Genomic DNA, 15,287 nt, shown 5'->3' on the forward strand with positions numbered 1-15,287 from the left:
ACTGTCTCTTTTTTCTCCCCATCCCTCAGTAGAGAAGACCACCATATTTATATGTTTATATATAGGTGTGTGTATGTAATATGTATATAGAAAATATGTGTGGTTTGTGTATAAGTATGCATATGTGTGTTTATATGTAAAACCATTCTATGCATACTTTTATTTATCCTGTTCTTTCTCTGGAGGTGCATTGTATCTTCCTTCATAGGTCCTTTGTAATTGATTTGATTGTTTAAAATATTCAAAATAATGTAGTCATTCTCATTTATTCTTTGAATGCTATTGCTATTGCTATATACAGTATACTTTTGGTTATGTTCCTTTCACTCTTTATAATTTCCTACAAACCTTTCCATGTTTTTCTAAAATCAACTTGCTCATCATTCTTAAGTCCTGGTAGTATTCCATCACAATCACATACCACAATTTGTTTGGCCCAATTGTTGGATATCCCCTCAATTTCCAGTTTTTTGTCCCCACAGAGCTACTATAAATATTTTACAACATAGAGGTTCATTAAGAGAGGGAAGATTGTGGGAGAGGGTACTCAGATACAATACATTTTTGAACAGGAACAGGGTGAAAGGAGAGAGGGAAAAACAGAATAATTGAGAGTGGGAGGAATAGAATGGAGGGAAATACAGCTAGTAACAACTGTGGGAAAAATATTGCAGCAACTTCTCTGGTGGACATGATAAAGAAGGCAACTCACACCAGAGACAGTCATTGGAATTTGAACACAGACTGAAGTACATTTTCTTTCTCTCTCTCTCTCTCTCTCTCTCTCTGTCTGTCTCTCTCTCTCTCTCTCTCTCTCTCTCTCTCTCTCTCTCACTATTCTTGAGGTTTCTCATCTTCTTGGGTGGGGGTTATTTCTGCTCTTATAACAGAATTATTGTAATAATATAAAATAAATAAAGCAAAAAAAACCCATAGAGGTTCATTTTCTTTTCACCTCATTACCTTGGAAAACAGACCTAATAGTGATATTTCTGGGTTAATGATTAGACTATTCATGCTGGCTTATAAACAGCCCAAATCACTTTTGCCTGCTTCAACTTTTTAAATTAGAATTCAATACTTACAGTGCAAGGACTTGAAGAAAAACAACCTTTACATCTTTACTTGTTTAAAGGTTTTGTTCTGTATGCACTCTTCTTCACTTAACCTTCTTGTATGCAGAAATCTATTGCCGTGCATATTGGGGAGATAGTGCAGTGGTTTGGTATAGTTAGTAATCAATAATGGAGAAAAAAACAGTTGGAAGATTTGCGATTGAATTTTTGTTATACTTCTCAAAGCTTTAATTTGTCTAATTAGACTTTTTTATTTGCTTTAATCTGAGAGACTATTACTTAGCAATAATTGATAAGCCTTACATCTTGGTATAAAATTTAAAACTGGGGAAATTTAAATATTATTTACATTTTTAAGGCTCTTTAGCCAAGACACAACCTCTTAACTAGCCCATGCAATATAAGTTTAGCTACATAGATAAGTTATGAATTTGTAGATGTGTCTGCCTGCTATATAGCTGCCATATTAATTTTCTTTGACTGTCACTTCTTAAATGAAGTTCTTCTGTTTTTACACTTTTGTTAAAGACAGAACTGGGCATATGCACTTGAATCTTCCTCACAGATCTTAGCCTTCTTTTCCTAGAATTCTTTTCCATTGAGCATTCAAGACTATCTTTTTGTCCCTATGTTTAATTTAAAAAACATTTCCTCTTCCCTATTTCAAAATCACTATACATTCATTGAGATCAGGTCCCATCTCTCTTTTGTATTTGTATCCTTAGTGCTTTATACAGTGCTTGGCATATGATAGGCACTTCACAAATATTACCTGATTGATTCTAATCTAAGTTGTTTAATCCCCTTTGTGTGAGCCTTTTCCTTCATCGTTGCAGACCACCAATGAATCCTGGCTTTTCCTCCTTTCTGATGCTTTTCTCTCTCCTCTTCTCTAGGGTATTTAGAGATGGTTGCTCACACCATGCTGGAAATCTTTCTCTAGGTCTGCATTTCATGAATACCCACTGAGTATTCATAATCTCTGTTTATACTTCACTCTTAGCACGTGACTACCCTAACTCCTGATTATATTGTGCCTCAGAGATATTTTTTGTGTTACTTCTTGAATATAAGTCATCATTGAAAATATACTATGGATTATTTACACAAGTGGGGGGTTCTCCATTTCCTTTTAGTTACCCATCTCTTTATCTCCTCAAAGATAATTGACAACTATACAGTACCACAAGAACATTTGTGTTGAAAAGATAAGTCTTTGTCTTGTGGAGCAACTTGAGATTTTAAAAAATAACACAAAAATTTACTTTCTCAAATTTAATCTAGGCCTATCTAGTTCTAGGCTAACTTCCTTGCAATATTTGTACCAAATTTGAGTCAGTGGAATGAGCTTACAAGTTCATTTCATTGCTTAGACAATAGGCTTTAAAAATTTTTTAATCCATTTAGTTTTTTCCAAATGGATTGTCAGATAAAATTCTTTGGAATAATTTTGGAACTCATAGGGATACTCAAAATCTTTGGGCTTGTTACACACTCAGTATAATATCCTCTTCAAAAAAGGAGTACCTTACCATATATGGATAGAATCTCTGCTGCATCCAGATTTGTTTTATACCTTGCTTGACTTTAAAAATAAGAAAGCCATTGGATAGAGGTATCTTTATCTTAAAGCTGTCTTTTGCTCTACTGAATTATTATAATCATTAAACCTGATGGGATCTTATATTTTTTGTACCTCTCATTCAAGTGTCTTTGTGTGTAAAATTTCATTTACAAAAGCCAACCATTTGCCTTCTTCTATTTTTGCTAAATATTCACATGTATATATTGTAATATAATCTATATATTATACATGTATATCATCAACCTTCATACTCACCCACACACTTACCTCCCCAACATATATACATACATATGTGTATATGTGTACATATCTATATCTTTATCTGTATCTGCATATGAAAGAGAAAGTAGGCTTATAGATCGATAGTAGTTGATAGTCTGAATTGTTCTTTTTCTTTTTTTTACTTTTTTTTTAAGGTTTTTGCAAGGCAAATGGGGTTAAGTGGCTTGCCCAAAGCCACACAGCTAGCTAATTATTAAATATCTGAGTTGGATTTGAACTCAGGTACTCCTGACTCCAGGGCCAGTGCTTTATCCACTGTGCCACCTAGCTGCCCCTGAATTATTCTGTTGAGATATAAATATCATTGGCAATTTCTTATTTTGTAATGTCCTATCCTTGAGAGATCTTACAGCGTAATCTCTCAAGGCTTTCATGATTATGTCCTGTCTACTTTGGCCTTTTTCTGACTTAATCTTCCCAAGTATCATTTTTTTCTACTTCAGAGAACTTATGAATTCACATTTGTTCAGTTTTCTGATTGTTTTCCTACAATAGATTCATCTATGAACATTCATAGGTTCATGTATCACACTTAGATTTCTCACACTAAATTTTCTCTAGATTTTTGTAGCACTGATTTTTATTTGGTTTGGAAGGTACTACTGTTTATAATCTTCTACCATCCTTTCCCACAGCATTTGAGAAATAAGTTTATATTCTAAACCTGCCTTACCTTTACTTGTCATCTCTCTTCCTGGTAATGAGATTTAGATTTGTTGTATAGTTTTTTTTTTTTATGGTTTTGTTGTCACAGTTATTTTTCATTGGTTAGAACTGGTAATAGTATAGTTCAGTGTTTGCTTTCATTTCTCCCTCTTAGAATTCTTGGAAAATTCAGTTTTAGCATGACCTTCCAAATAAAGTCTTCTCTGATTCCTCTCCCCTGCCTCATATCCCCAGGTTCCTCAGGTATAAGTGTTCACCCTATAAAAAAGCACCTTACATTTATTTATTTTGCATGCATTCTATATATAACTGTGTGGCATTCCCCTCTTTCCCCACCTCCAATACAATGAAAGACATCTGAAGACAGATACTGTTTAATTTCTGACTGTATCCCCATATATCCCTGGCGGACATATACCTGACATGTTAGGTATTTAATACATTTTTGTTGGTTGAGGTTGTTCACGTCTCAGCTATAGATAATTTGAACATACCTATCTGAAGCTATGGTAACTTCACAGTACAATCTCCCAATTTTTTTCCCCTTTCAATGTGATATTAATCTTGATTCTAATGTGACTCCTATATCAGGAACTATTCATTTCCTGACATTTAAGATCAGGAACTATTCATTTCCTGACATTTAAGATCAGGAATCATTCATTTCCTGATGTTTAAGATGGAGTCTATTTCTTTTTTGGAGCTTTGGTGCTTTCTTCTATAAGAAAGTTTAACTATACTTGTATATATGTTGTATCTTCTGAGTAGTCAATATTTCTTTGCAGTTTTTGTTTCTCAATCCTCAGCCATATTTTTTCATCATCTTCCTCTGAGCCTATCTCACATTAAAATCATCGTTTCAAAATACTTATTGACTTAGTTTGGAGGATCTTATCACTAAATAGAATTTCTCTACCTTTTCACCCTCTCTCTGAAACAAATGTTGGAATATAGATAACAATTATCTTCATTGTGGCCTTTTTACATATACTCATCATAAGCACTGGAAAATGAATTAATGAAAAGATGTTTCTTATTGCCTTTTGGCACAAAAGAAACCACCTATACTTTTGAAATAAGAATCTGTGGACTTTCTTATCTTGTTTATGTCAAGGATATAACTATTAGCATGTACACTTCTTTCAATAATATATTAATTTGTTGGTCTTCATTCAAAAATTTCACATTTAGACTACCTATTGTTAATTGACCGAAAGTGGTTTGATTCTTTCTGCCCAAGTGACTAACCCTCTTCCAGGATGTTTAATTTTCTTCTATTCTTTGTTGAAGCTAGAGAATTTAATCATCTCATACTTACTTTCTGAAGATGCTGAGTCCTTTCATTTTTATCTAGGATGATCCTCATATAGAAGACTTAATTTTTCCTCCATTCTCAGAGCCGTTCCAGAAGGATGAAATGTAGCAGATTTTATACTCCATTTTCAAAGCCTCTCAAAACTCAGAATTTCTTCCTTATCATAATGAAACAGTGATGGAAGATTGTCTTTTATAAGGTATATATTTCTTAGAATTGACTAAAGACTACCATATAAAAATGAAATAATATCTTATTTTTGTTAAAAATTTTGTTAAATATTTCTAAGTCAATAATCTAGTAGGCTTTCAGGCCTTATCTTTTTTTCCTGAGAAAACTTTTTGCATCACTATTCTCCAGTCTTATCATCCTATTTCTCAGTACCTAGAATCTACCTTTATTTGAATGGAAAGGAATATATATTATATGTATTGACAGAGGATATGGATTATTTTCATTTCAAAGGGAAAAGATGTACTTTTGGTTTTACTAAAGCAATCCCTTCCTGATAACATGATTTACTATTATTGTAACCTAGGGGTTCCTCTGTTTCCTTTCTGTCTTATAGCTTCCTTAGCAAGACTCTATTTTAACAGCCAGTAATGTATTTCAGTCTGCCTGATGAATCTGAGGGAACATCTCAAGTGCTCTCTCATTTCAGATATGAGACATGGCTTGAGTATCATCCTCACTTCCCAGCTTTCTACCAGAAGATACAAATACATTTTCATTCTGTTTATGCATTAACATTGATATCTCTGAAGAATACTTCATGTAGTCGTAAACTGAAAGGCCAGTCTTGGGAGGACTGCGTTAGGACGTTATACAATTATGTTTGAAAACTAACACAATTTTAAAAAAATTCTTTTTAATTCCCAAATGACATAGTTCAAATAGAAAAATCATTTGTAATAGGACTTGCAAACTAATATTGAAAGTTCTGTTCTGTCTTAATCCTAAATCTAAAGGAAGCAGCCTCAATAGACAAGTACATGCCTAAATCATCCAACACAATTTATTGTCAGCCATATATTTAAAAGTCTCCCAACATGGATATTTTGCCACCTTCCTTGGGGAGTAGTTTGTTATAGAAGTCAACTACTCATATCTATAATTTTAGCGTTCTAGAAGTGAAAAACAGTTTTCTACCTTCCACCCCCAACCCCAATGTAGTATTCCTCTCTGCAGTGTATCAGAAAAGTGACTATCTAAAACTTTTGGTTCAATATTTAAAAGCAATGAAAAGTCATTAATTCACAAGGCTAGTCATTTCATTTTTTGTCAGCTAGAATTATTAAATCAGACATACATCCTGCTTGATTAAACTCTCAATAAAATTCAAGTTCATTGCACCCCTTTCATTCACTTGGAAAGTTGTAAAATAATAATCCATTGGATTGTGGGGATATTCTGCCATTGCTAAGCTATTGTCATTATCATCAACATAAAAAAAAAGTTACCATGTGCTTATTATAAGTCATCTTACTGAGCAGTTTTTTTAATATTTTATTTTCCCAATTAATTGTAAAACTTATTTTTAACATTCATTTAAAAAATTTACATTCCAAATTCTCTCCTTTCTCCTATATTCTCATTGAAAAGTCAGACAATTTGGTAATGGTTATACATTTGCCATGATGCAGACATATTTCTATATTAATTATGATGTTGTGAAAGAAAACACAACCCTCCTCCCAAAAAAACCCCAAGAAAATTAAATTAAAAAAATTTAAAAGCATTCAGACTCCATGAGTTCTTTTAGAGTATAGGAGGTTAATATTTTTCTTTATAAATCCTTTGGAATTATCATGGATCATTGTATTGCCAAGAATACATAAGTTAACACTTCTGAGAGCAGGGACAGGATGAAAGGAGAGAGAGAGAATAGAATAAATGGGAGTGGGGAGGAATAGAATGGGGGGAAATACAACTAGTAATAGTGACTATAAGAAAAGATATCAAAGCAACTTCTCTGGTAGACTTATGATAAAGAAGGCAGCGTATCCCAGAGACAGAGCCGATGGAATATGAACACAGACTGAAGTATGCTTTTTTCCCCCCTCTCACTTCATTTTTCTTGAGGTTTCTTTACCTTTTTGGGGGGAGGGAGGGGGTTTATGCTTATTTTCACAATAAGATTATTATAATAATAATATAAACTTAAAATATTAATAAAAAATTAAAAATTAGGGGGCAGCTAGGGGTGCAGTAGATAGAGCACTGGTGGCCATGGAGTCAGGAGGATTTGAGTTAAAATCTGGACTCAGACACTTAAAAATTACCTGGCTTTGTGACCTTGGGTAAGTCACTTAACCCCATTGCCTTGCAAAAAACAAAAAATTTAAATTAAAAATTAAAAAAGAATACCTAAGTTATTCACAGTTATCATCATTCACTATTGCTATTATTATGTACAGTGTTCTTCTGGTTCTCCTCAGTTCATTTAAGTTTTTCTAGGTTTTTCTGAAAGCATCCTGCTCATCATGTATCTTCAAAAGTATTCCATTACAATCCTGTACCACAACTAAAGAAAACATTCCCCAACTGATGTGCAACCACTCAGGTTTCAGCTCTTTGCCACCACAGAAAGAGTTGGTATAAATCTTTTTTGCACATATTGGCCCTTTAACTTTTTGGTTTTTTATCTCTTTGAGATATATACCCAATAATACTGAGTAAATGGGCAGAGTTCCAAAATGTTCTCTAGAATGGTTGAATCTGTTCACAACTATATATTTGAAAAATGAGGCCTTTATCAGAAAAACTTGCTATAAAAATTTTTTCACATTTAGGCTATCCTATCCTCCTCTTACTCTTTCTCTTTTCATCCTGTTCATTCTCAAAATTATTTTGTTTGTGACTACTAAATACCCCAACCCACTCTTCCTTCTGTCAGCATCTTTCAGTTCTCTTGACCCCTTCCCCTTCTACTTTTCTGTAGGGAGCAATAGATTTCTGTATCTTAAATGAGTGTGTATATTATTCCCTCTTTGAGAAAATTTCACTGAATGAAAGGTTCCATTATTCTTTTCCTCACCTCCCCTATCTTCTCCACTTTAAAAACTCTTTTGTACCTCTTTTAGGTAAGGTATTATCCCATTCTGCTTCTCCTTCCCTCCTCCTCCCAGGGCATTCCTTTTTCTCAATGCTTAATTTTATCTTTTTTTTTTTTTTAAGATATTCTATCATGTTCAACTTACACCCATCGGGGCAGCTAGGTGGCATAGTGGATAAAGCACCGGCCCTGGAGTCAGGAGTACCTGGGTTCAAATCCGGTCTCAGACACTTAATAATTGCCTAGCTGTGTGGCCTTGGGCAAGCCACTTAACCCTGTTTGCCTTGCAAAAAAAAAAAACCTAATAAAAAAAAACTTAACACCCATCAGAATTCTTAGGAATTATGGTATTATCTTCCCATGTAGTAATGTAAACATTTAACCATATTGAATCCCTTAAGATTTCTTTCCTCTTTACTTTTTTATACTTCTCTTGAGCCTTATATATTTGAAAGTCAAAGTTTCTATTCATATCTTTTTTATCATAAGTGCTTTAAAGTCCTGAATTTCCTTAAATATTCATTTTTCTTTTGAAGAGTTATTCTCAGTTTTGCTAGGTAGGTGATTCTTGGTTGTAAACTTAGCTCTTTTGAGTCCAGAATATCATATTCCAAGACAATTGATCTTTTAAGGTAGAAGCTGCTAAATCTTCTGTTATCCTGACTGTGGCTCCATGATATTTGAATTATTTCTTTCTGGCTGCTTATAACATTTTAAAATATTCCTGGGAATTTTCTTTATGGGATCTCTTGCAGGAGACGATCAGTGAAATCTTTCTGTTTCTATTTTAATCTTTGAATTTAAGATACTTTAGCAGTTTTGCTTGATAATTTCTTGAAATATGATGTCTAGGCTCTTTTGTTGATCATGTCTTTCAGGAAGTCTAGTGAATGATTTTTAAATTACCTCTCCTTGATTCTATTCTAGGTCAGTTTTTTTCATTGAAATATTTCACATCTTCTTATATCTTTTCATTCTTCCAATTTTGTTTTCTTGATATTTCCTCAAGTTGTTAGCTTCTATTTTCCCACTTTTAATTTATTTTATTTTTTTTTTTAGTTTTTAATTTTTTTTTTTTTTTTGCAAGGGAGTGGGGTTAAGTGATTTGCCCAAGATCACACAGCTAGGTAATTAAATGTCTGAGGCAGGTTTTGAACTCAGGTTCTCCTGACTCCAGGACTGGTTCTCTATCCACTGCACCACCTAGCTGTCCCCCACTTCTAAGTTATAAGAAATTATTTTCTTTAATTAGCTTTTATACCTCCTTTTTCATTTTATCAATTCTATTTTAAGGTGTTTTTTTTTTTTGCTTTGATAAATTTTTGTTCATCTTTTTTTCATTGTGGCCAATATTGCTTTTTAAGGATTTCTCTTCAATGGATTTTTTGTGCCTCTCTTACCAATTGGTCTTTTCTTTTTTTTTAAGATGTTAGTTTCTTCAATTTTTTGTGTGCTCCTTTTCTAAGTTATTGCCTATTTTCCCCCCATGGATTTCTTGCAACAGTGCCCTTTCTTTTCCTGATTTTTCTTCTACTTTTCTTATTTGATTTTTTACAATCCTTTTTAAGGCAGAAATTCTTTTTTTGGACCTGAGAATAGCTCACTTTTTTCTTAGAGGTTTTGAATGAAGCAATGTTGACCTTATTTTCTTGAGTTTGTCTTTATATTCTCTGTCACAATAGTAACTTTCTTTGTTGTTTTGTTGTTTGTTCAATCTTCCAGTCTGTTTCTTGAATTTTATCGCCTGGCCTGTGAGTCACTACAAGTACTCTTTTACTCCTGGAACTGTTACCGTGGCCCCTACTTCTTTGTGGCCTTAGGATCTACTGTATTAGAACTTATTCTCTCTCTCTCTCTCTCTCTCTCTCTCTCTCTCTCTCTCTCTCTCTCAGCCCATGAACCAGGACTGGGACCTGGATTTCCAAATGGGCTTTGCACGAGAGTCTTGCACTCACTGCCAGCAAAGAGAACCTTGCAATCTCCTTCTGCCCAGTGATTTGATCTCTTTCCATATGTGAGTTAAGAGTTATGGAAGTTGTAGATTTAGTTCCTTTTCCCCCCAGTCCCCCCCGCTCCCCCCATCCCACTAAGGCCTATGACTGTACTCCACTCTCACTCCAGGATGACAGTGTGACAGACTTTTCCTGCTGACCTTCTAAGTTATCTTGGTCTTATACATTGTTTCACCCTATCCTTTTATGGGTTCCACCATTCCAGAATTGATTTTGAGGTTTTGTTTTAAAGTTGTTTGGAGGGGAATTTGGGGGAGCTTAGGAAGTCTCTGGCTTTTTCTTCACATTTTGATTTTGTCCCTCCACCTAGTGTTGTAGAAGATGTAGTTTCATAATCTAATGATAACATTAGAAGTATGTTTTTAATTAGAATTTAATTTAAATTAATTTTTAAAAATCAAATGTTTTTAAAGTACTTAGTTTTAAAATGATCCTTTATCCAAATATCATATATTAATTTTTATAATTCTCAGATTATAGCATGTTAATAAATATGGTATCATTGAAAAATGAAAGATAGAAATGACTCTGAAAGATTCTTTAAAGTCCTCAAATTATAGTCATAGGCTAAGAATAGGTACCTTTCAGAAGAAGAGATCAAAGTTATAAATTAGTCATGTGAAAATAAATGGCACTAAATCATTAATAAGTAGAGAAAATCATAATAAAGTAATTCTGATATATCACCTCTCAGCCATCATATTGGGAATAGTTGATTGACAAAATTACAAGGAAAATTACAAATGTTATAGAGAAGATATGGTATGGGAAAAGCAGGTGCATTAATTCATTGTTGGAGAAAGTGTGAATTGATTTAGGTATTCTGGAAACCAATTTAGTATTGGAATGTCCCCAAATCTATTAAACTGTGCATACCCTTTGACCCAGCACTATCTTAATCAGAGCTGTACTCTAGGGGCAGCTACATGGTGCAGTGGATAAAGCATTGGCTCTGGAGTCAGGAGGACTTGAAATGTGGCCTCAGACACTTAATAATTATCTAGTTGTGTGACCTTGGGCAAGTCACTTAACCCTATTGCCTTAAATTTAAAAAAAAGAGCTATTCTCAAAAGAGCTGAAAGAGTAAAGGAACTGTATGTACTAAAATATATATTACAGTAAAAAACAGCTTTAACAATAGTCAGACATGCTGTCAATAGTTCCTAATTCTAAAAAAAAAATAAAAAAAATAGTTCCTAATTCTTATGTTTACTCATATTTTAGTTTGTATAGATCTTGGAATTGAGCTGGGGGTCAGTCACAAGGAGAGACACTGCCTGTCCCAGCCCTGGTTCTTGGCATACCTGTTAATGCTCTTAGTCAAGTATTCAAAGCAGCCCCGAGTCATCTGGTTACCCCAGCTAGGGATAATGGCATAGGACCTTGGTTTTATTTTGTTGGATTTTGGAATGAGGATCATGATTAAGAGGGCTGACCAGGGTATTTGTATTATGCTGAGAGAGGTAAAATTCTAATGCAAGACAAACCAGAGGAAAAGCATTTTCCAAGAATGTTTTCATTAATCAAGAACAAAAGTTAGAGGTTCAAAGAGATTCAGATACCATTGTAGTTTTGACCATAAATGATGCTGACTTGCAATCCTATGACCCAATTAATCCCATGACCTACTCAGCAGCTTCCAGGAAATCAGTCTTTGGATTCTGGGGGTTGGGGGGGGGGATACAATTGAAGATATGAGAGGATAGGTCATACTGACAATGAGTCCATTGAAAGACAGATTTGGATTACTTCTGTTGTAGAGATCCTACATTGGAGCAGCAAGGTGGCACAGTGGTTAGAGCACCGCCCTGGAGTCAGGAGTACCTGAGTTCAAATTTGGCCTCAGGCACTTAATAATTGCCTAGTGGCCTTGAGCAAGTCATTTAACTCCATTGCCTTAAGTAAATTTTTTTTAAAAATTCCTACATTGCTGAAATATCATGGTACCTTGTATACTATGGGTCAATATTCTACTGCCAGATATCACATACTGGCATCTTGCCCAGTGTTGGAATGCTAATGATCCTCAATGATACAAAAGAAAGGACCCTATTCAAATGATCTGGAAAAAGCAAGTGAGAAAGCTGTCTTTGAACCACATACCCTTAACCATGATAAACTTAATGTGCAAGTCGTGCAAGTACCACCAGTAACATAGTTGGCATGGTCTTCTTCATTACTGAAGGACAACTATTACTAGAAAAATAATCTAGATGTCATAGAATAAGATAAATTTTCAGTTTTAATTTGCATTTCTATTCTACTTGTTTATTACCTGAATAATTTTTCATTGACAAAAATTTGTGAAGCATATACTCCCACCTCCCATTTTTAATAAACAGAAAAAATCTTTTCTTACATGAAAATTTTACATTCTGTTTATTGTAAATCATAATCAATACTTCACTTTGTTTTAATTTACTGTTTTTCCAAATTGTACAGTTGTGGGAGAGACATCTATGGGGTTTAAATTACAAGTAAATTCAATATATTGTACAATATTGGGGCTTAATTTTTAAAAACATGTTAATGGAGCAGGTGGAGCAAAGGGCATGAAGGCAGGAATGCATGGAAACCCACTTCCCAAAAAACTCCAAAAGCCGTCGAATTATGACTACCCAAAATTTAGAGGGGCAGAACCCACAAAAAGACTGAGTGATACAATTTCCCAATCCAAGACAACTTAGAAGCTCCATGTGGGACCACGGGTTGGAAAAAAGCTGCAGCGCAGAACAGCCCAAGGATCCCCAGGAACATTTTGAAGGGGTGGTGAGAGAACTCTGCTGCACCAGAGTGAGTGTGGAGCCTCAGAGCAGCCATATGGGAGCCAGTCCTCAGAATAGCCCTGTGGTGAGAACAAGCAGTGAGAATCAGAGAAGCCAGCCTGCAGCCCACAGAGAGTAAGGGGGGTCGGGGGGAGATTACAGAAATCTCTCTACTCTCCCAGGGGCAGGACTCACACTCAGATCCAGGTTGTAGTTTGGGCTTCTACTGAACAGGGACCCTCCTTACAGCTCCAGTGCAGAGGGGAGAGTGGTCATCTACATATCAAAGTGCAGGCTAGAGAGCATAAGACCTTGGAGGAATAAAAGTCCCAGTGGGGTGTCCCAAAAAACCACAAAGCCTTGGAAGTGTGGTAAATCAGTCTTAGGCTGAGAAAATGAGCAAACAAAAGAAAAAGAAGTCTGATCATAGAAAATTACTTTAGTCCCATGGAAGATTCAGAAGATGACAAAATTGAAGCTTCTGTATCCATAGCCTCTAAGAGAAATAGAAAATGGGCTCAGGCTATGAATGAGCTCAGAAAAGACTCTGAAAAACAATTAAGGGAGGTAGAGGAAAAAATGGGAGGAGAAATGAGAGCAATGCAAATAAATCATGAAAACAAAGTCAGCAGCTTGGTGAAAGAAATACCAAAAATACTGAAGAAAATAATATGTTAAAAACCAGTTTTGGCAAAATGGACAAAGCAACACAAGGCAAATTAAGAGAAGATTGCCTTAAAAAGCAGAATTGGCCATCTGGAAAAGGAGATACAAAAGCTCTGAAGAAAATAACTCTTTCAAATGCAGAATGGAATTAACATAAACTGATGACTTTGTGAGAAATTAGGAATAACTAAAACTCTTCCCCCCCCCAAAAAAAAGGCAAAATTTAAGACAAAATGTGAAATATCTCATTGGAAAAACAACTGACCTTGAAAACAGATCCAGGAGAGATAATTTAAAAATTATTGGTCTATCTGAAAGACACATGAGGAAAAGAGCCTAGACTTCATTTTTCAAGAACTAATACAGGGGCGGCTAGGTGGTGCAGTGGATAGAGCACTGGCCCTGGGGTCAGGAGTACTTGGTTCAAATCTGGCCTCAGACACTTTAATAATTACCTAGCTGTGTGGCCTTGGGCAAGCCACTTAACTCCATTGCCTTTCAAAAATCCTTAAAAAAAAGAAAAAAAGAAATAATACAGCAAAATTGCTCTGAGATCCTGGAGGTAGAGGATAAAATAGAAATTGGGGAACTTCACTGGTTAGCTCCTGAGAGAGATCCTAAAAGAAAAGCTTCCAGGAATATTTTAGCCCAATTCCAAAACTCCCAAATCAAAGAGAAAATTTTAAAAACTGCCGGAAACAAACAATTCAACTACCATGGCTCTATAATCTGGGTTACACAGGATCTGGCAGCATAGAGCTTGGAATATGATATTCTGGAAGGCAAAAGATCTTGGCTGTTTTACAACCAAGAATCAACTACCCAGCAAAACTCAACATCCTCTTTCAGGGGAAAAGATGAACTTTAAATGGAACCAGGGGACTTTCAAACTTTCCTATTGAAACCCAGGGCTGAACAGAAAGTTTGATCTCCAAGTACAGGACTCAGGTGAACCTTAGAGGGGATGGACAAGAAGGATTAATTAGGAGGAACTTAATGATGTTGAACTGTTTGTATTCCTGCATGGGAAGAAGTTACTGATAACTCATATGAACTTTCTTATTTATAAGAGCTGTTAGAAGGAGAAGATATAGACAGGGCAGAAGAAAGAGCTGAATATAATGATGTAATATATTTTAAAAATGGAGTCAGTGAATGATAAAGGAAAATACTGGGAGGAAGAGAAAGGAGAGGAAGAAGGGACTAAGATATTTCACATAAGAGTCAAGAAAAAGCTTTTTCTATGAGTGGAATGGGTGAAGGTGGCAGAGGATGAGTGAACCTTCATTCTCATCAGAAATGGCTCAGAGAGGAAATGACGTACACACTTAACAGGGTATAGAAATCTATCTTACCCTAGAGAAAAATGAGAAGAAAGGGATGGGATAAGGGGGAATGGAGGGAGGGAAGCAGGCAATAGGTAATAGAAGAGAAGGAAGATTGGGGGAAAGGATACTCAGATACAGCACACTTCTAAGCAGGGACAGGGTGAAAGGAGGGAGAAAATAGAATAAATGAGAATGGGGAGGAATAGAGTGGAGAGAAATACAGCTAGTAATAGCAACTGTGGGAAAAATATTGAAGGACCTTTTCTGGTGTACTTATGATTATAGAAGGCAATTCATCCCAGAGACAGAGCCATTGGAATCTGAACACAGAGTGAAGTACATTTTTTTCCTCTTTCTCACTATTCTAGATGTTTCTCATCTTCTTGGGGGGGATATGTTTATTATCATAACAAGATTATTATAATAAGATATCAGTCATAACTCATAACTCAATTTGTCCCCCACCTATTGAATTCTACCTTGTAGCAAAGAAAAACAATTAAACAATACCAGTCTAATTCATGCAAATTATCTTGC

At 35.0% G+C, this 15,287-nt stretch overlaps 1 protein-coding gene across 4 annotated transcripts in view; it reads left to right on the top strand.

Annotated features, from left to right (window-relative positions):
* Positions 1-15,287, top strand: part of LRBA (LPS responsive beige-like anchor protein) — an 832,197-nt gene that overhangs the window by 635,939 nt on the left and 180,971 nt on the right. The gene's annotated exons all lie outside the window — the stretch shown is intronic.

Source organism: Macrotis lagotis, chromosome 3 (genome assembly GCF_037893015.1).
Source record: "Macrotis lagotis isolate mMagLag1 chromosome 3, bilby.v1.9.chrom.fasta, whole genome shotgun sequence".
Taxonomy (NCBI): domain Eukaryota; kingdom Metazoa; phylum Chordata; class Mammalia; order Peramelemorphia; family Peramelidae; genus Macrotis; species Macrotis lagotis.